Raw genomic sequence first — 21042 nt, 5'->3', positions numbered from 1 at the left:
TGTAACGACCTAGAATAAACTGTTTACCGTGAAATTATAGAATAACTTAAGAAACAACAAGTTAATTAAAAGTCATGAAATCGATTAGCGAATCGGTTCTACTATCGATTAGTTGCATCGAGTGCAGTCTGACAACCGTGACGAGTCTGCTCCTGTCGCCTCGGCACTTGATAAGAAAATAAACAGGCACAGAAACCTTTTATGTAAATTGAATAAATAGTTATTGCATGCATCAAGATGAAAAATCCTTTCAATGGATAAGTTCCGCCAGGACTTAAGCCTCAACAACTCTACACGAAAATACATCTCACGTCAAAACTAGAATCCTTTCCTGTAGAATATCCAACTGCCAAAAAGTCGGTCAGAATAACGGCCTTAATTGTCGGAAGCCGATATCCTTGCTTATCACTGAGTCAGCACAACTTCCTTACATCACAGCCTGAGTGTAAGAGTAGCCACGTGGTGTAACGGTAACACACATTACCTACAATAGAATAAGGTCGCAGGCGCCGACCGCTGCGCGCGCGTCTCGCCGCGTGTAGCCTGTCACGACTCACGGATTGTAACTATGTAAGCTTTACAGGAATAAATGAGGTTTTTTGCTGTATGATGTATCCAATATAAGTTCTTTGACATGAACTCATGGATATCGCTTGGCCGAGTTTGAGGAACACAGATGCAATAAAAATAAATACATAAGTGACAACTTTGAGCTAACGGAATAGAAAAACTACGACGAGATTATTCATCATCATCCTTTTCCCAACTATGTAGGGGTCGGTGTTTTATAAGAAGCGACTGGCTATGTGACCTCCTCAACCCAGTTACCCAGGCAACCCTATTCGGTATTTCCTTTGTTAAGTCCAACTAGTTGGTGGTTTTCAACGATATTAGTACAACAAACAATAGCTTTGAACACCTTAATATTCCTTGTTACAAGTAAACTTTAATATTTCCGATACTTTCAGCTGTCGCGAGAGAAGAATGTTCACTGTCATTGATTTCATGAACTTTGACCGTATTGCTTGTAGTATGCTATGTAGCGTCAGGGCAACAAGACGAGGTGGCCGAGAGGTTAAGGCGTTGGACTGCTAATCCAATGTGCTCTGCACGCGTGGGTTCGAATCCCATCCTCGTCGGATACTCTTGGTGTAATACTGCTTAGAGGAATTGTACTTATGTTAAAGTTTTTTTTTTTTTTAATAGACTACGTTGGTTTCCCCATGCTAGCATTCCTCATTGATTCTGACTTTCTAATTTTAATTTTATTGCAATTGGATTGTCATGCTTCCAATTTGTGCTTCTGTATGATTAATTAAAGATAAACATTTGTGGGTAACTTATTGTAACACATTCAGGCAGGCCCGCCGTAAGCGGGCGTGCAGCGCGTGCACAGCACGCGGGCGGCACGTCCTAGGGGGCGGCAAATCTAGCGAGTTATCACGTAATATTTAAAAAATACAATATCTTTTTACTAATGATTTGATTTCAATATTTCCGAACTCAGCAATAGCGCTAAGAATATTACTTACACTGCCGGTTTCAGTTAGGTACATCTGTTGAAAGGACATTTTCAAAATTAAAGATTCTTAAAAACGATTTAAGATCAACCAGTGGCGTAGCGTGGGGCAAATGCTATTTAGGGGGCGGCAAAATTAAACCAATAAAATTTCAGAAAAAGCCGCCCTAGCTTTGGTCGTCTCCTATCAATTTTGACTGTTTCACCCTTTGCATCCCCAAAAAAATTCGCGCTCGCTGCGCTCGCGGCTCCATGTCAGATGTCACATTTTGTCTTTGTTTAATTGTTGAGGCATTCAATTCCGAAAAAACATTTTTCGCGCACGTCCGTTATGGCTTTTTATGATAATATGTTTACTTCATGAAAACACTAAGGAAAAAATCGCGCTCGCTTCGCTCGCGGCTTTTGCACTTCACTTCTGTTCATATCTTACTTTTTGACTTTGCTTTGTTAATTTACAGTGATTTTTATTTGTTTTGTGTCCTTAGACTAAAAAATTTTCGCGCTCGCTCCGCTCGCGCTTCCTTACATATGACATGTGCCTTATAAGTTTTCAACGGGAAACCCACCAAATAACATATTTTACTGACTTTAAACATTGTTATAGATATTTAAGTGCGTTAGTTTAAGTTAATCACAATCTTTCAATACATAGGGGCCACTTGGGTAATGATTGCACTGCATTGATGCCCCAAGCAATTGCTTAGTTTGCTTATGGGCTAACCCAGGACTGCTTAGGTTACTCTGAACATTTCAAGTAAATAAAAAGTTATGTGTAATGTATGTTATGTATTGCAATAGTTATTTATCCAAAAGTAGGTGGGTTATCTGCAATCAGAGCGGTGCACGTACATATTTTTTTCTGTTGGACAAGTAAGATGGATATCAATTGGCGGGGGGGGACCCCCTGGATCCGCTCCCCCCCCCCTTATATATTTTTTGTCAAAACGTATGTAGTCGTAGGGTGGCATAATCAGTTTGCACGCGGGCGAACAAACAGCTAGCGGCGGGCCTGCATTCAGGTAACAATTAGCTAGCTTACATAAATTTTAACACCTTTCATCATAAGCTCTATAATTTGACGTTACTAATTCGGCATATGGTATATTCATTTCAAAGATCCTTCAGAACGCCCCCATAAGCGACTACTCATCACTATTTTGATCAAACATTAAAAGTCTGTCAAGGAAATAGCCGGCATACGTCTTCCGAAAGCTCCGTGACTAAATAGTACAAACACTGTGATGTATCGAGGATGGCTCGAGCAAGTAAACACGGAGTAATCGTGTCTGTTTGTTTGTTCGCTGAGTCATCCCCAGACGTCTGTACACGAGCTGTTCGACGACTGTAATTACAATAAAAATAATTCATTGCGATAAAACTATTTGCCATTACTTTTTGCTCCCTTTTAGCGTGAGAATAAACTGCATCTACTTTTCATTTTATCAGTTAAGTAGTCCTTAAGGTACATGATATGCCAAATGAATGGAAGCTATAGCACATGATATGCCATATGGGCAAATATTATATATGGCATATCATGTGCTATAGCTTCCAAACTCACAGAAACGCTACTTCACAATAAACTGGAAGAGCTGACCTTAACAAGTACTTGGTCATCAAATTATTGTAAGATGCATCACACATAAAACTATGTAAAGGTTTAGACTTCTGGGACTCTCCTGCGTACTATCTATGATAATAATAATAATGGCGTCCATGGCCGATTTCGGCCACGGCGGCTGTTCTAATTTAAGGAGATCAGCCAGCTGCGCAGGACATATTATAATGCACGAGCATTTGCGCAGACACAGGTGCACTATCTATGATACCGATTAGGTATTGGTATTGTGGGTTGATTATATTGCTTCAAGTGATGATTACACATACTTAGTAAAACATTAGTAAGTAAAGAGATAATATAATACACAAAGCTTGCACTTTAGTTTATTTAGCACTTGTGGAGAAAGTAGTCAATCTGTTGAGACTCGAGATGTGTAACACTAAATAATCCATGTCCTCTTCAAACTAATTTCTAGATACCTACATAAATGTACTAACTAAACAATTAATTGATTTCCAAAGTAAGTAGCTCTGTCGTCTGTATGTTCTGCAATTACGCTAAATCGGCTGAACCGATTATTCAATATAATATTGTTGATTGCCACAGGAGATAGGTTCATAAGCAGGCCATGTACTTTTTATTTTTCTATACATTGTTCTTCAGTTCCTCAATGAGAAAGGTTGAACATGAATAACCAAGGCTATGTTATTAGAAGACTATGACTAATAACATATCAGTTTGTACAAGTGTTTTTTCAATGTGCGTACATTACACTTGCTTTAGTTAGTTAGTCTAGCAGCAGCTGGCATTGTGGATATCGTGATAATTACAAGATAGCCGTAATAAAAACTGCAATATTTTTGTCAAATTAGTTAATGACTAAGACTACTTCAGGCAATTAGTTATTTTTCATTAAACCCTGAAAATCAACAATAGGTTCAGAAAGTTTTTACCTACAATATGTTGATATAGAACTATAACTAAGTAGTGAGAATGTTAATACTTGTTACCTCGTTGGTACTAAATCCTGCTTCCGTACTTAGCATAAACTTTTTCAATCTCTTTGATCCAACCCGATCACTGGAACTATATACATAAATAAATATGTACATACATACAAGAAAATTTCTCACCTTCCCAGAACGTTATACATATACAACAGTGTTCACAGGTCCAACATAATGAGCGGCAGATGTCAAACGCATGTAGAGTGGAGGTGCGCGCAGCCCATTCACATCGCTCGTTAACGAACATCCGATCGTGTGCACTTTCTCTTATTTTTGACATTATTATAATTTCCTGCTTCCTGATGATAATCATATAGATTACCCATGTATAAGTTGCTTGGAAATTGCTTCAGCAAGTGTAATGTGATATGGGGAAAAACATTATCGTTTTTGATGACTAGTCATTTATGATAGAAACGTTAATGACTGATATAGCGTCTCAAGAGAGAGTTAAGGATTTGAATAAACTCAAAATTGTTATTTGAAGTTTATGTTGAAAGCATGTTTTTTTTAATCACTGAGAGATCGAGATTCTTCCAGAAATTCCATGAACAATTGATAATTAAAACAGCAGTGCATCCTGTTACAGCCTTTTTATCGTCCCACTGCTGGGCACAGGCCTCCTCTCACACGGAGCATTAATGAATAAAAACAAACGTAATTAAAATGGCATAACTAACATGGGTTAGTTATCATCATGATACAATAACTATCATCATAGCCAAACAACCTAGAAAAACTACTTCAGTAATGAGTGTCCATAGTAAAGGAACTATTACAATAATAGTAACATGAGTAACGTCGTGAACTGACTAGACGATGGTCATAACTGCACTCATTTTTCTGTGACATAACCATGATTACTGTACTTAGCCTTTCCTACGGTCTTGTCTAAGTGGATGTTACAAATGTTATTTTGACAGTCACGCTAACTACTAATTTGAAAGAGCAGCAAAAAATAGAAGAGGGACATAGTTACCGTAGCCGAAAGATTCAGCCGTAGACAAAGAGTTATGGATCAGGAAAAAGAAGGTCTTCAGAAGGAACATATGGGGGGTCAGAGCCAGTCTAACACTCGTGTCTCTTTCAAACATATCCTATCTTTATTTTTTCATCATGTTAGGATTTGGTTGAAAGTGTTCCTAGATTAAGAACAAATTACTTCCTAAGTCGTCTTCCAGATGAAAGTAAGGCCTACACAAAAACTGTCGGCGAGTACAAAAGCAGCGTCAGACGCTGTATCGTATGCGTCTGCGCGTGCGCTTCGTCACGGAGAGTTTTTGCATGACGACTACATTGCGGTACTTGATAGGGTTGTCTCAGGAATGGTAGTGGTTTAAAATTATGATAATGTTAAGAAGTAGATAGATAACCATTTTAAACTGGTTTGTAGAAGTAATTTAAAACTTCTTGCACCTACGTACTGGTGTTTTGGTTTATCGTATCAGTTTCTTTGATTGCAACAAAAGGAATCATCCTCTTTTCGATCGATCTCATCAACCTTTCAATACAGTTTTTTCAGGTCCCCTTTATGTATGACCACATATCACGCATCTTGATATAAACCTACTTAATTTTATTCATCATCTTTCGAGATCTTACAAGGGAGATGTATCCATTCTAATGCCCATCATTATGCGACTAAATTATTTTGTGTATCGACATATTATCGAGTTCGCAGCCCGCGGCGACTACTACGGAACTAACACAATGCGCACGCGTTCAATTACACGCGTTATTTGCATGCTCGTGCTGGATTGAGCTGTGAATAGCAGAGCTTTTTGTGTATCAGACATACAGTCTGCCAACTTCATTATCTTCGTACATCAGTATGTTTGATACCAGTCCAGTTGGATCTACCCTTATCTGCGCTATATTGGCTGATCTTCAGCTTGATGCGTACAACTTTTACCAGCAGTCTTTCGCACATGGTCACTCTCACACTATGGTTTCTAGCCGTGGTCTTCTCAATTTTTGTTAAATGCCCCAAAAATACAACATGTCAGAATGTAATCAGAAGTTATTGTAGTTTAATTTCAATTTTTATATAAAATCTCTTTAAGTTATCCTACGTACCGTTTCTTCCATAACTAGGTTTTTGAACTCTGGGCGACACCCATCAAACTGTATCATATTATTCCCAAAAACTATTGTTGTCAACTAAACGATTTCCTAGAAAATTATAGTGGAGTGTTTTTGTGACAGACATTTTTTCCGTATCATGAACATTTGTGGAGCCCAAGTGTGCCACAACGGCATCTGGTATTACATCGTGACTCGTATCATCCTCTTCAATGGATCATTTAATAACAATTTTCCAGGTTTTTACGCGAATATCTCGATCGAATTATCCGCAGTTACCGCCAGACTTGCAGCCAATCATTCGAGAACGTTAATTGTCGATATCTTGTCCGTCTGTTCTCGGAATGACGGTTTAGTTGGCACTTACAGTTCGTTCCGGTTATAGTTCTCGCTTCAATAGCTTCACTTAATAAAATGCTTACCACCATCTTTTTTGCTCATCAGCGCTCCCAAAGTAATTATAGGAAAAGAATAATAAAACAAACTGTTTACTTTAAAACTGTAAAGTTTGGAAATAAAGCAACAGAAACGGATTAATGTGGTTATTTATAACTATGTTATTATCACGTATACTATATCTAAATACAGTGTTATCATTATCAGCCGCAGTATTCCGAGAAAGGAAGAAACAAATTAAAATATTATCGATCGTCAAATCTTTTAGTTCTTTGTTTGTTAATTAATTTTATTCTGAAACCCAAGGCCCTAACGATCGTAAGCTGTTCCTCCCATTTTGTGATGTAGGTATACGTACAATGTACTGCGCTTCGAGGTGTTTCTTTTAATTGTCGTTTTTAAAACCAAGTCGACGACATGATCATCTACAGCTAACAGAATCGATACCGCGTTATCTCGAGACAGATCGCTGAGTCGATTGTAACGGATTGCCGACTATCCTCCACTTACTTAGCTAAATTGTATGTTAATGCTAAACACGCAATTTTGAAACTAATATAAAATAGACTCTGAGGGGACTAAATTATGGATTGGATGATATTATAGCCAGCGCTACTTTAGTTATGTCTTCGATTAGGAAGTTTTTAAAGGCCCTCTGGGGGTTGTTCATGATGTTCAAGCCTGATGGCTAGTCGGCACGCGTTTGGTCGGTATTTTTGCAAATTGACTACAATTATTTCCTATCATATTGGCACAGGCATGCTTTGGAAAATGTCATACTGATGACACTTTACAATTTTAGGCTTTAAACACCATATTTTGCTGGTATCTATGGTGTAACGGTCCTGTAGTAAATGGCTCTTAACAACTGTTATGTTGCAGCTACTATGAAGACATTATCGTTAGGTCCTAGAAGACACCGCTATCTTAGACGATAAGCTACTTTAACTAATTCATAGCCGGCAATTAGTCGGTCGCGTCGGACGACCGCGCGGACGGTTGGCGACGGCGCGTGGGAACTAGGTGAGTGTGACGTCACAGACACCCTGTCTAACACTGCACTAAGTAGACTGTGATTGATTTGTATTTTGTTGTTGCAGGTTTTATTCGCCATGTTTGACGAGTTGGAAAGAATCTTCGAACTGTGTGATCTTATTGTATGGCGTTCTGCGCTTTGCAGATTTGAGCACTCTTGTTGATATAAAAAACGTCGTGAAATTGTCCCCATTCCTCAAATGAAATATGCGCAAAACTAAGTGGTGACTGCAGATATAGTACAGTTGTAGTTATGTGATACAGTTACACGTAATCTGAATGTATTTAATGCAACACGATTTCAATAGAACATAAAGTTGCTGAAATAAAACAAAACAGTCTAAATTCAGACTGCTTACATAACAAGGCATACTTTAATACTGTAAGTTGCCGGTCCCAGGTCATCCACCATTAGTTGAAAAGTGAAACCGAATCACTTGCACTCAACGCACTGCATACGCAACACAACAACCGAACAAATACAAGAGCCGACTAATAATACCCAGTTTAACACATAAGCAGGACTTCTGAAACCAGTCGTGTAACGATTGTTTACGTTTGATATCGCGTGCGTGACCTTTGCAGAGTTTTTGCTTTGATTTCCTTAACGAGTGTTGGTAATCCAAATAATGGGCTCGAAAGGTGAATGTGAATTAGTTTTCACGATGATTGCCGAGGAAATCATCCGTTAAAGGCTAAATGATGATGATGAATGATTGTTTCAAAGATATTACCTAACTTGGTAATCATGTGTTACGTGTGCTTACGCTTATATTACAAAGAGGTACCTACATACATATACATGCATATTCTAATGTTGAGCATCTCTTGTTTTAAGTGCAGGACCAACATAAAGTAGAAATTCTGATCACATTGTGATCTGATTACCATTTATGGTCTCCCTAGTTTCATAAGAGACATAAAAGTTAAAACTGTCGTGCGAAAGCCTCAAAAGGAAAATATTGAATAACATCTTTTTGGTCATAATATTCTTCATATAGGTACCACAAGAGAGACAGGTATTTTTTGACCTTAAAGTTAATCAGAGGTTATTTATACGATTTAAATGTTACTCATTGAGATAAACTGACGGCTGATATTTCAAATTCATCCCGTGGTTTCAAACGACATCAGCAGAACAGCGTATAATCATGAAAGTATAGGATCATCAGAAAACGTTCATACAAGTTTATTGAAAGGTTTTCAGGAGTTATCAAATCCGAGGCTGTTGATTCTACTCGTAGATAACGAGACCGTTTTCACCACGAAGTGTTTCTCTTGCAATATTGGCGTTGCAATAAAACTATATCCAGCGGCACTTCTCACTACTTTCGCCTATTGTTCGTGCTGACGATTTAATGGGTTCTACGTGTATGTACGTACTTTACTATATGTATATTACTATATATAACGTATCGTACTAGTAGTGTGAAGCGGCAGTGGCGGCGTAGCATCGGGTGGCACCCGGGGCGAACTACCTATTGAGCACCCCCCAAAATAATCACGGAATAAAATTGAAAATGAAAGTACTTAAAAATCTTGTAGAAGTCATTCATGGTGCTTTTTGCTAGGTTTATCATGAAGAAACCGGAGACAGATCACTGCAAACTTATAAAGCGCTAGCGAAGCGAGCCCGTAATTGTTGAATTTTGGGACATAAAAGAACCCAAACATGTTTTATAAAAAACAGTGCCAAGAGAAAGCCGCGGGCGCAGCGAGCGCGAAATTTTTGAGTTTCGGGACTCAATAGTACTCAAACAATTGTGAAAAAAAAACAATGCAAAGAGAAGCCGCGAGCATAGCGACCGCGAAATTTTTGAGTCTTGGAACACCATAATAGTCAAACATGTTTGAAAAAGAACCAGTTGAAAGCCAAAGAGCTGCGAGCGCGAAATTTTTTGAGTTTTGGGACACAAAAGTCCTCCAACTCCGAAACAGCTTAGAAATCGTCAGCGTAGAGCGTCAGTTGTTTTTACTACTTCGGTGCCTTAACTTTTTAATTCAAAGAGCGTAGAACAAATTAGAAATGGTGATTTTTTCAAGGTAAAAACAAAAATAAACAAGACAGAGAGGGGTGACACACGGACTGGCACCCCTCTCAGTGCCGTCTCGACGTCTTGCGCATGCACTGTTGTCGTTTTGTTTAAAAATTGAATAGCGTGCAGTGACTGGTAGTGAACCTAGGCTTTGCAGATTAGAATGGCACCCTCAGTGACTTGTCCCTTATGCCCGTGCCATCCTGGTCGTGCGGATATGTGCCGACCGAGATGGCACCCCCCAAGACGTGGCACCCGGGGCGGAACGCCCCCACCACCCCCCTCCTTACGCCGATACTGTGAAGCGGTGTTCCCCGACACAAGTACTTATAACACTGAGGTGGTTTCGACCACTCTAGTCAGGTGTGTAATGTGTTCCTAATTGAAAAAGGCTTTGATGTTCATCTGTCAAATTAATAGTAATCATTGATTGACAATTATGATTATTTATATTATATTTTTTATCTGTATGAGAGTCTTCAAGAAGATTTTATTGCAAAATATATATCGAAAACTTTGTAAGAGTGAAAGTGCACTGAAAGCTCCAATCATTTACTTTCACGTTCACTTGAGATACGAAATATATTCGATACATTGCATTCTCGAATAATATGTAATATCGAGAAAGTAAATATTTTATCCTTGTAAGGAAGAGTATCTCAACGTCATGCATTTTCATCCGACTGCCAAGAAGAGTTGAGTTTTTACATTACTTATAGGTAAAATTAATTTTAAAGTCTTGTTCCGACATCTTAATCATTTTTTTTTCATAAAAACTTGAACCCAAGCTTTAATCTCTGACATAGACTTGTAGTGAGTAACGCGCAGTAATAGTGAGAGCACGCTCATTATACAGTTAGCGATCCATCTTAACGAGCAATTACTTAGCTGTGCAGACGCATCCGCGGGTATTAGCTAATTACCCGCGACGACGCACCGCGCTGGGCGACAGGACAAATATATACAAACATACCATGACCCATAGAGCAACACGGAGGGGAGTAGCCATTGCGTTTTTTACCGATACAAAACTGTCTGTCATTTTTTGCGGGGGGAAATCACACATTCTCAAATTCTCACACAAAAACATTCTATGTCACTACGAAACGCACACTCTGACAATTGAAAAATACACTAACAATTTCACACACACATTTAAACAATCCGTGTCATAATAGTATAATAATATGACGCAACTACACTAACAAGTCCTTACACCCATAGCTGTACAACTGTCGATACGCATTATCGATAAATTCAAAAACTCGGTTAGGGAAATTAGCTTTAAATTCAAAGGCAGATATTATTATTGACTTTATTTATTATGTATAATCAAATCACATATAACAAATAAAATTACCATTTTTTTTTAATAACATAAAACTAATCCTTTTTAAAAACTACTGATAAGATACTGATACGGAACTATCACTGGTTTTTAAAATGGATTAATTTTCTATAAATATGACGAATACATTTTTGGGGGTTTGTTTTTTTCATTAAGAAAGAAATTCTTGTATCAGCATATTTTTGCATTATTAATCTTGCTAATTCCAAGTTATGATTTGTAAAATCGTTTTCGTGTGAATGGTAACTGATTGAGGGAAACAAGTCTTTGCCAATAAATTGTTTTAAGGAACGTGTCACAACTTCATGTGTGGTACAAGATCGTGTAGGTTTATTGTCGTCACTTAAATGTCTTCTTATGTCTTTTTCACAAATCCGGCATAAAAGTATAACTTCTTTTGAGGCATACAGTAACTTTCCTTTGCTTTTCTGGTGAATTAAACTTTTTTCATCAATCGGCCCAAGCAAACCTTTAATGCACGTATTGCATTTAATTTTTTTTTTTGTTGAGAAAATAACATATCCCGCTATGTACTCCACAACTTTTTCCGCAAAAGGGGATAAAAAAGTTAGAGCTTCAATCTCATCAATTAAATCGTCAGTAAAATTATCAAAATTGTGTTCGTCAGTAGCGTCATTGCTATTGTATTGTCGTACTGTTGAAGCATTAATTTTTTCTAGTGCAGATGTGCAATTCAGTATCGTAATTTTTTCCAATGGAATGCAGTTCGTTCCGTTTCCCGTTTGTGTTAATTCTGTATTAACAAGAATTTTTTTATAAATTGCTTCAAACTGGGAGCTTGAGGGATTATCGCAATAACCACCATGACTCCTTACTATGGAAAAAAATAGTTCGAGGTGATCTTGGCTTATCCTATGTAGTGGCATATATTTGAGGCCATTTTGTTGGTTTTGTATTAAATCTCGAAAGATAGATTTGGTACTCTCAATGCAGATCAAAAATCCTAAAAAACCCGTGTATCGAGGAGAATCTACTAATTTAATTTTATGCGACTCCCCGTTGCGTTTCTTTACATGGGCTGATAAGCTCAACAAAAGCTTTTGAGCTTCATCCATTTTTCGAAAAGCTTTCTCAAAGTTTTCATGGTTTAATGCTCTTTTATAACCAGTTTGACGTGACCGGGAATCCAATATATCAAAAACGTCGTTTATCAGTGAAATAAACTTCGCAGTTGCAGTTGATCCATTAAACTCCGATAAATGTAATTCTTTTTCACAAAACAAAAGCGCATCAGCAACACTTCCGCTGAACAATTGTGCTGCAAGGCGAACATTCATTATTTTTGTTTTGTAATAAATGTGATTTGCTTTTAATTTGTTAGCCATGTAAAATAATTCTTCTTCCTGTATTTTATGTAATGCTTCCACAAATAACCATTGAATTTTATTTTCATTATCATCGTAAAAACATTTGTAGTCACAAAAAGTGTTTCTAATTAATTTTAACATGTGACTTGGATCTAAAAAAAAGTGAACTCGTTGCCCCGTTGTGGGATCTAATATAGTAGTTTGCAATTTATTTGCAACTAAGCAGCAACCCAGTTCCGTAGCCATCGCTAAATTTGCTTTTGCGCCGTCACACGTTAACGCTTTTATTTCTATTCCGGTTTCATGTACTAATTCAAACGCTTTAGTTACAAGTTGAGCTTTTAACTTAGCACTTGTACCTTTAACTAAAAAATATCCGATTGGGACTTTCCATGGAGTATTAATGCCTACTAATAGAAAAACTAGGACATCTGTAGCTTCATCTGTATTATCAGTTATTAAATCGAAACCATAATCAATATATCCGAATCGTCTGTCACCACTTGGATTGTCATGTGATTGTGTCTTTATTTTCATTTCATCGAAAACTAAAGTACAGTAAATTTTACTATGTGGATTGGCATCGGCTTTATATTTTAAGGCCGCCAAGGCTTCTTTGGTAAAACCGGGCCGTCCATCAATATTACTATACCATTTAGTTAAAGTACGCGGAGCAGGTAAACACGTCCCAAACGTTTTACGAACATACTTGTAAGCTTTGGGGGAATAAAAGTTGAGAGTTAGAGCAAAACACCTCAGTTCTGGTGAATACTTGGCTCGTGAGAGCTTTCCACTTTTACATTTCTTTAATTGACGCTTAATAAGCTCTGCTTCTTCAACGCCTATTTTTTCCAGGACCATCCTTTCCTCTTTATCTATCAAAGCTTTTTCATCTAAACTCTGAAGAATTTCTTCTAGCCCAGCAACTTTTTTCTTTAAGAAAAGATTTTTAGCTTGTAGCCTTTTAATTTTTTTTTTCTGACAATCTAATTGTTGCTGCATTTTTCTTTTTCTTGGTGTAAGTGCAGTAGTGGGAATTGAAGCAGATTTTTTAGATGTTTCCTTTGACTGAGTCTGAAAACAAATGAATAAATAATTATCTCTTATCATATCTTTACATAATTTACTTAATCTCAACAGTAAAATAGAAGGAATGACAAATTTATCAATATGCGATTCTACAATAAACGATTTAAAAACAACTCACATTTTGAGGAGTTGACGATCTACACGGTGATGTCAATGAATTAGGAATAGTCCGAGTGTCATTAATGGGCCCATTAGACGATAACCTCTCATCTGGTATATTTAATGATTGTCGATGATTCTGGAAAATTAGATTAAGTTTAAAAATGTAGGCTTCATTTCACCACTATGACTAACGTCAACGAGGTACATCATGTGGAATGTACTATTCGTTTACCTAAGCTAGTATTATATTATCTATGACCTTGCACATGAATAAAATAAAAACTTACGGAACAAATACAGTTGGCGGTTGGTTTGGCGCCATCGACTAATCTCCTCCTATTGTTCGCCAACACTTGAAAGTCAGAGGTCTTAAAATGATTTGAGCAAATGACACTATTTCTTGTGGGAATCCAGGTTGGTCTGTTATGAGAAAATGTCTTCCATATATTTCTTAAATTTGGATCTTTAGGAAACCTGCAATATATAAATAAAAACACATTATATGTAGTTGACGTTCTCACTCAGTAATTTTTATTTAAATCAGAAAACCTAATCTCAAAACTTTCTCCGATTTGACTTGACCTTTCTCATTTTCATCGATAACTATCTACAAACAAACCGGCAACAACACTCGCTCGGTGACAGCGAATTCTAGGAAAAAGACTCGGATCTGTCGCTCGACCGATCCGCGTTTTGTATGAAGACGCACGGCCTTAGTTGGTAAACAAATCCGAAACAACACGATTGATAATATTGCAGTTTTTAAGTTTATAAGAAGTAAATAGCAATAACGTAATTAAAAATTACTTACATATGAAAGGTAACGCCATCTTTTTGTAAATTTGACGTGGCAGATCTCTTTTTGCAGCAAAAAACAGAACAATTCGGCATTTTTTACGACGACGTCGATTCACTCACGCAACTAGATTTAGTCTAGCGAATAGTTTAGTTGCAACTAGTTTTATTGTACGCATAGGACCATTTGGACTTGTACTTTGACAGAGGGGAACGCCTGTGTATGGCTACTCCCCTCCGGTCCGCCGGTGGCCTGTGTTGCTCTATGACCATGACCAATGAGATGCAGAACACCTGAGTAGGTAAGCCATAAGTATTCTAAGGAAATGAATTTAAGCAATAAGAAATCATTTTGCATTCTTTCATATTATGTCAGAATTGCTGAATTGCACATCAAAATGCTTTTAGTACAGTTTTGCAGATGTGTGCATCCAGTAAAATTAAGAAGCATAATTTAACAATTAGACTAAGCACTAGTTTTATAAACATTATCAGCTATGATGATGAGAGTGATTTTGTAATTTTGAAAATGGTCGAATATTATAGGAAAAAAACCTTCAGTTTCCGGACGCAAGAGTTCAAAACCTCTACATGCCAGTTGGCTCTTTCCACCCCGTATTGTATCAAGTGAGTCTTCTATCTGTTTGCGCGTGTTGCGTGAAGGTTTTCCCACATTATCATAATTTCTATTAAACTGTTTGTTTAGAAAACACGGAGGATGGAAGCGTGACAGGTGAAACTGTGCCAAATCATCACAATATGTTGACTTACCAGTACTTACCTAAATACATAGTTCTATTGTGTACTTAAATATGTGTTTATGTTAATCAGGGGTGAAAACATAAATATGGTCTCTTGCAATATTCATGTAAATAAACATCTTGTTGAAATGTTATCAAAAACTGCTGTTAATTTCGTCAGATTCAAATCGTTATGATATTTTGTTTTAAACTTACCAAAAAGGTAGACGCCATCAACAACTTTTCCTGAATTTGTATGTTTTTCTAGATTTTTTATGTTCATTAACTAACAGTAAAAACTACTCCGGGTTTTCCTATGATGTGCTCTCAGTGATATAGAGGTATATGTTGAAACAACTCACAATCTTTGGGGAAGAATGAGTAATGATTGCACACATACAGTTAAGAAAAACTATGATAGTTATGATGACAATAAATTGATAACTATGATCTTTTCCAAACGCCACCGAACAAAATCAATTAAATATTATTTCGTAATAAAAATAACAGAAGTAATTGCCATGACCTCTCCGGCTCATTATTTTACCGAAAACTATAGTTTACGTAACTGTGGTAACTCTTCCCACAATCTGTGATACATTACTAAGAAATTAACTAACAGAAGTCACACTTGCAACAAGAGGCACTAGTGGTCGAGTGTTTACGTAGATATTGTTTTTGTCCATGTCACACTGGGTCATGTTAGAATAGTAAGATATGCGGTATTGAACCTACAAAACCCCAAAAGTTTAAATCTTCTGAGATTAACAAAACCAACGAGAGTGATATTTTCATTTTGAACCTTCGTGTATATTCATTAATCAATAGTCTACAAAAAATTAAAGTTTAATCTTTACACCCTGTCAACAATATCTGATACTTCTGCACAAAACTCTGCAGCTTGTCTCGTTCATGATCCACGCACGCAGGAATGCATTATGCTCCGCTTCCGCGCTCTCGCTGCACTTTACGTAATCTGCTCCTAATTGCAGGTCACTGCACTCGCTTGATATCTCACCAGATAACCACTGACAAAAACTTGCGTGTGACACTGTTTGGGAAAGCTGTGAGGAACTTAATCTATGATTTCCGAGTGAGGAAGTGTCTAAAGTTACCGTGATAGTTAAAAGTGCTGTAAAGTATGTACAAGAATGTTCGACTAATGTTGAGATTTTTTTTAAATAATTAGGTACAATTCATATTTCAAGAACCTACAATTTAACTAATTCTAGCTTTAATTAGTCCTTTCTAATGGAGGAGCACTGAAATGAAAGTCAATTAATAGAATATCGAACATTAAATTGCTTAATTGATGTTATACATCACTATAAAGGTCGATACTATTATATTAATTCAAAATCTTCCATTTTAAATGTTAATAGATTAATCAATGCGACTCGACGATCAAATATAGTTCTACTGTTTTGCAACTTGTAGCTTTAAATAACTATTTGTATCAATTTTTCGCAACAAACCGCTCTAATTTTGGACATTCATATTAATTTTATTGTATTCAATAGGTCAACACATTGACAGAAAGCGTAAATTTAATGTGGGATCGCATTTATTAAAATTAATTCCACAAAACCTGTTTGATTTTTGAGAATTTTGCAACGAAAACACCAACAATAAAATCTCTAAACACAGACAAAGGTCATTATAAAATTACTATTATATTTCATCAACCAGCAGGAGGCATAAAGAGAGAGTGTATCAAACTAATATGTTTATTTGTTTGTTTGTCCGACTGCCAGACCGAGCGTAATCGATAATAGCGGCGCGCGCGCAGCCTCCAATCTATTTGTCATAAAGCTAAATCGAATCATCGTGAAAGTTACAACTGTTAACTGTAAGATGATACATAAATACAAAAATGTTTCTCGATTTAAGTCTTTCAAAAGCACGATTCAGTATACATTGCTTCTTTCATTACCATTTCTAAGACAGTCTTCTTTTGTATGCGGCAATGGATGTCCATCATATATCGTGGTTGGTCAGTTCCCTGGTCGTTAATCACGCGTGTCCAATCATACGAGCCGTAAGCATTCGCAAAACGATTGAGATTATGTTCAACGGAATTACATTTCCTTATCAAGCGGCGACTCCCGCGCAATCATTGTTCAGCTTCGTTCACTTATGGAGCGTGTATTTTATAGGTTCGTAATTTGATTGCTGCTGTATTTCGATCTTCAAGAAAAATTTCTTACTATGATGTTAATAACCAGACCCAAATTATACATTCAGTCCCACCCTTTGACAAATTGATACGTATTGTGTAGGTCAAGTGTGCCCGTACCCGACAATGTCACGGGAGGTATTGTGTAACACAATGCGGGGTGAGTGCCATGCATTATTCAGAGGAACAAGGAATGCGGAGGGCAAGAGACAAAGGTCCTTTTTTGTTAACAAATATTTTTGAGACAAAGTTGGTTAAACAGGTGTGTCAAACTGGAGCTAGAGAAATATTTGATAATATTTTCTTCATAATACTCTTGAGACGCATTTTCGTTTATAATAGGCAGAAAACCTTGTGAGTTGGTTCCACTTACATAAGGTATCAGGCGCGGTCAATAGTAGCCAAATAACAGCCGCCGAGGTAATCCAATCGGTTAGTTCCAGGCATACGTCTAACTATGACTATGTAGGTATATTTTTAGACATTTCACATTTGCGAAGATATATCGACGTAGTAATTTTTACAGCGCAATAATTTTTACACAACCAAGATTTTCCACCTGTCATACCTATGAATCTATATCAATGAGTTGATGAACTTGTCATAAGTTCCGTTGCTCGTTTCATCTATGAGTATTTCCTCAAAATAGTTATGGTATTAATAGCAATGCTTGCTGCAGATTATGTCCATCTCAGACACCGTTGTTTCTTATGAAATCAAATCAGTTCGTATCGAATGTCTTCTGAACATCAACACAATACAGATTCGATTAAGGGCGTGTCAGAGTCCGCAGCGCGTCCGATTGGTTCGCTACTGTTTGTTTTGCCGTCTACCGCTAGGAATTATCAACAGTTCTCTAATTGTGTCAATTGTAAGGTGACATCTTCTTGCGGAAACCTTACCTTGTAGGTACCTAGGTATTCTGTCCCGTTGTCAACTATATGTAGAACCGCAATTACTTAGATTTAAATTCCTGACATCATAAAATAAATACATATACCCATGTATATCAGATAAAACATTTCAATCAGCAGTTAAAGGTAAACAGTTACTTTGAAGAAATTCTTTGACCCAGCGAAGGTTTTACTACTTTGCCGAAACCCAAGTCACTTTTATATGTACCAGCACCTCATAAAAGCTTAACTATCATTTAATGCCATTTGCAGTTCCCGAAGACGACGGTGGATACAAATGGCGCGTAACAGCTAACCCCCTAATGTGTTGTCACGGCGCATAAACTGAGTCAACAGCATTAAGCGCGGGTTTATTCTGATGGCCGTCGTGCGAGGGTTGAACTGGGTCAGGGATGGGCACGCCCGCTGTCCTCCGATATATCTAGGTCTGTATAGGTATTATAGCACCTTCTACTAAACAATTAGTGAATAAATATGGAAAAATTTTCATTCTAAAACTTAAGTGCTTGTCAACTGAAGTGCGACTGTGATATGGCATGGCAAATGAAGACCAATATATGATTCATTGACATCGTGAAAGAAGATAAGAAGAAAGTGAGCGCAGTGGAATAGCTAACAGATAAGAATGATCCAAATTTTTATTGCGAACTTACGTATAAATGCCTATCCAGACCTGAGCGGTATTCGCTACCGTCTGCAGCAGAGAAAACCCAGTGGGTATGCGATAATATTACTGTTCATGTTCGGGATGCATGCCGCTGCTCCCGCGCGGTATGTACTTCTACCCACAGCGGCAGTGAATATCGCTCAGGTCGCTCTAGCCGCGGTACTTGATACTAAATACCTGAGCGAAATCCGCGCGGTATGTATCTCTACCCACAGCTGCAGCGAATATCGCTCAGGTTTGAATAGGCCTTAAGAATGAAACAAACATTTTACAAAGATTTCGTATAAGTACCACACGATGTTTGAAAACAAAAACAGAGATGTTAATATACACATTCGAAATCTGAACAGTAAATATAATAATTAACGCAATATTGGGCTTCGTTAAAAGTGCACAAACTCGTTCTAATAATATATACGACCGAAATCGGGGGTACACCCATAATGCGCCAGTGAATAAGACATTCCAGAAAAATATCATTATCATTAATTTTATATCACTTAGATAATCGTTATCTATTGAATTCCAAACTGATAACGATCAGAATGAATAAAATTTAATTTGTTTTTCGAAATGATAACGATAAAATTAAATATAGCGATAGACACATGCGCATTGCAACGCAATGTTTTGAAATGTGCAACAACAACAAAGAACAAATTATCTTAATCATTAAGTGAGTAGTAGATATTGTCATCCGACACAAAATAAATGAAGAATTAATATTTCTATGTGATAACAATTTTCTTCATGATCCAGGAATTTCCGTAGTACAGTCCTTTGTAACTTAGAGACATAAAATTCCATTACAAAGATGCATCAATAGTAGTAACACCGATAATATGTCTTGAAATAACATGACAAGTAAGTAGATAGCATGCCCAGAGTCCTACTTAAATCAACAAAGGATAAGATTAAGAGCCTTCTATCAATCACGACACTCGTAGGAGCACTCACACACACACTCGGCGAGGGGGCGATGAACTAATTCAATAATCTCGTGCCGACCAGATAAACCTCTATGTAAATCCGATGCGCACGCGCAGCCGAATGTACACACTCAGTACCGATAGGAAAACATAAAGAGTATGTATGATACGGATCATAGTTCGGATCTTGAGAAAATAGAATCAGAAAAAATAATTGGTAATGCGTCTTGCCTTGAATTTTGTATTTATTTATTTATTTATTGACACACCAACGACTTATTCACTAACACATTGCATTAGTAATTTAAGTTATATTGAATGGCGTTGCGGTGAATTCGTCACTTATAGGCGTGCACAGCACTTCAATAATCATTAGGGTGCGTCCACATCTGGCGAATGTGCCGCGAATGTGCAGCTCGCGAGCCGTTTGCGACCTGCCCGCGATCTGCGCGCGTGCATTTTTGTTCGTGCGCCGCTTCTGCGCCGCCCGCGCGCAGTTCGCGCGCGACCTAAGGGCCAGGCCACAACAGTGCGTTGCGGCGTCGCATCGCAAAAACAACATTGCACAGCTATGCGATTAATATGATATGCGTCGTTGATTTTTGCGATGCGACGCCGCAACGCACTGTTGTGGCCTAGCCCTAAGCGCTCTTTATTAAATAATAAACGGAACTGTAAGGGCGAGAACTGAGTGCGCGCAGATCGCGCGCCGCTCGCGCGCTCTATACGCGCCTTGCATGAGTTGCGCTAAAGAGGTGCACCAAGCTATTGCAGTGACTGCACGCGCGCAGCTCGCGGGCAGGTCGCAAACGGCTCGCGAGCTGCGCATTCGCGGCACATTCGCCAGATGTGGACGCACCCTTAATGAGAAAAAAATAAAAAATGGAATTACATGATGAAACAAATTGATTGTATCAAGATATAGAGTTGATTCTTACCTTAAATTATATCAATATCAAATAGATCCTCAGCTAAACATGCATACAAATAACAAAAAATGTTATGTTTTTCGTTCAAAATGTGCAGTTGTAGTCAGTACAGTAGCGTGAGTAAATAAATTCGTTATGTAAATACGATCGTTTACTCGCAGCATCAGCAGACGGAACACGTTCCAAATGTAAATATTCAGCGTGACGTCACACTGCGCAGGCGCATCCATTATCGACTGACGAATTATTTGCGCGAAGAATGCTTTCTATTCCGTTATCAAATTAATATGGAATGTCATTCGAAAGGAGATGATTATTATTTAATTTTGTTCGAATACATCAGGATTCTTCTTTTAAAGGTATTTCGTAATGATGAGCCATATTGA

The 21042-nt window shown here is 37.5% G+C and overlaps 1 non-coding gene across 1 annotated transcript; it reads left to right on the top strand.

The window, feature by feature from the left end:
• The first annotated feature begins 1057 nt into the window (after positions 1–1057).
• Positions 1058–1139, top strand: Trnas-gcu. Its single transcript has one exon. It is a non-coding gene; the product is annotated as a tRNA-Ser (tRNA).
• The last annotated feature ends 19903 nt before the right edge of the window (positions 1140–21042 follow it).

This window comes from Helicoverpa zea, chromosome 14 (genome assembly GCF_022581195.2).
Source record: "Helicoverpa zea isolate HzStark_Cry1AcR chromosome 14, ilHelZeax1.1, whole genome shotgun sequence".
Classification (NCBI taxonomy): domain Eukaryota; kingdom Metazoa; phylum Arthropoda; class Insecta; order Lepidoptera; family Noctuidae; genus Helicoverpa; species Helicoverpa zea.
Note: the sequence above shows the minus strand (reverse complement) of the source record. Positions and strands in the feature narration are given on the sequence as shown.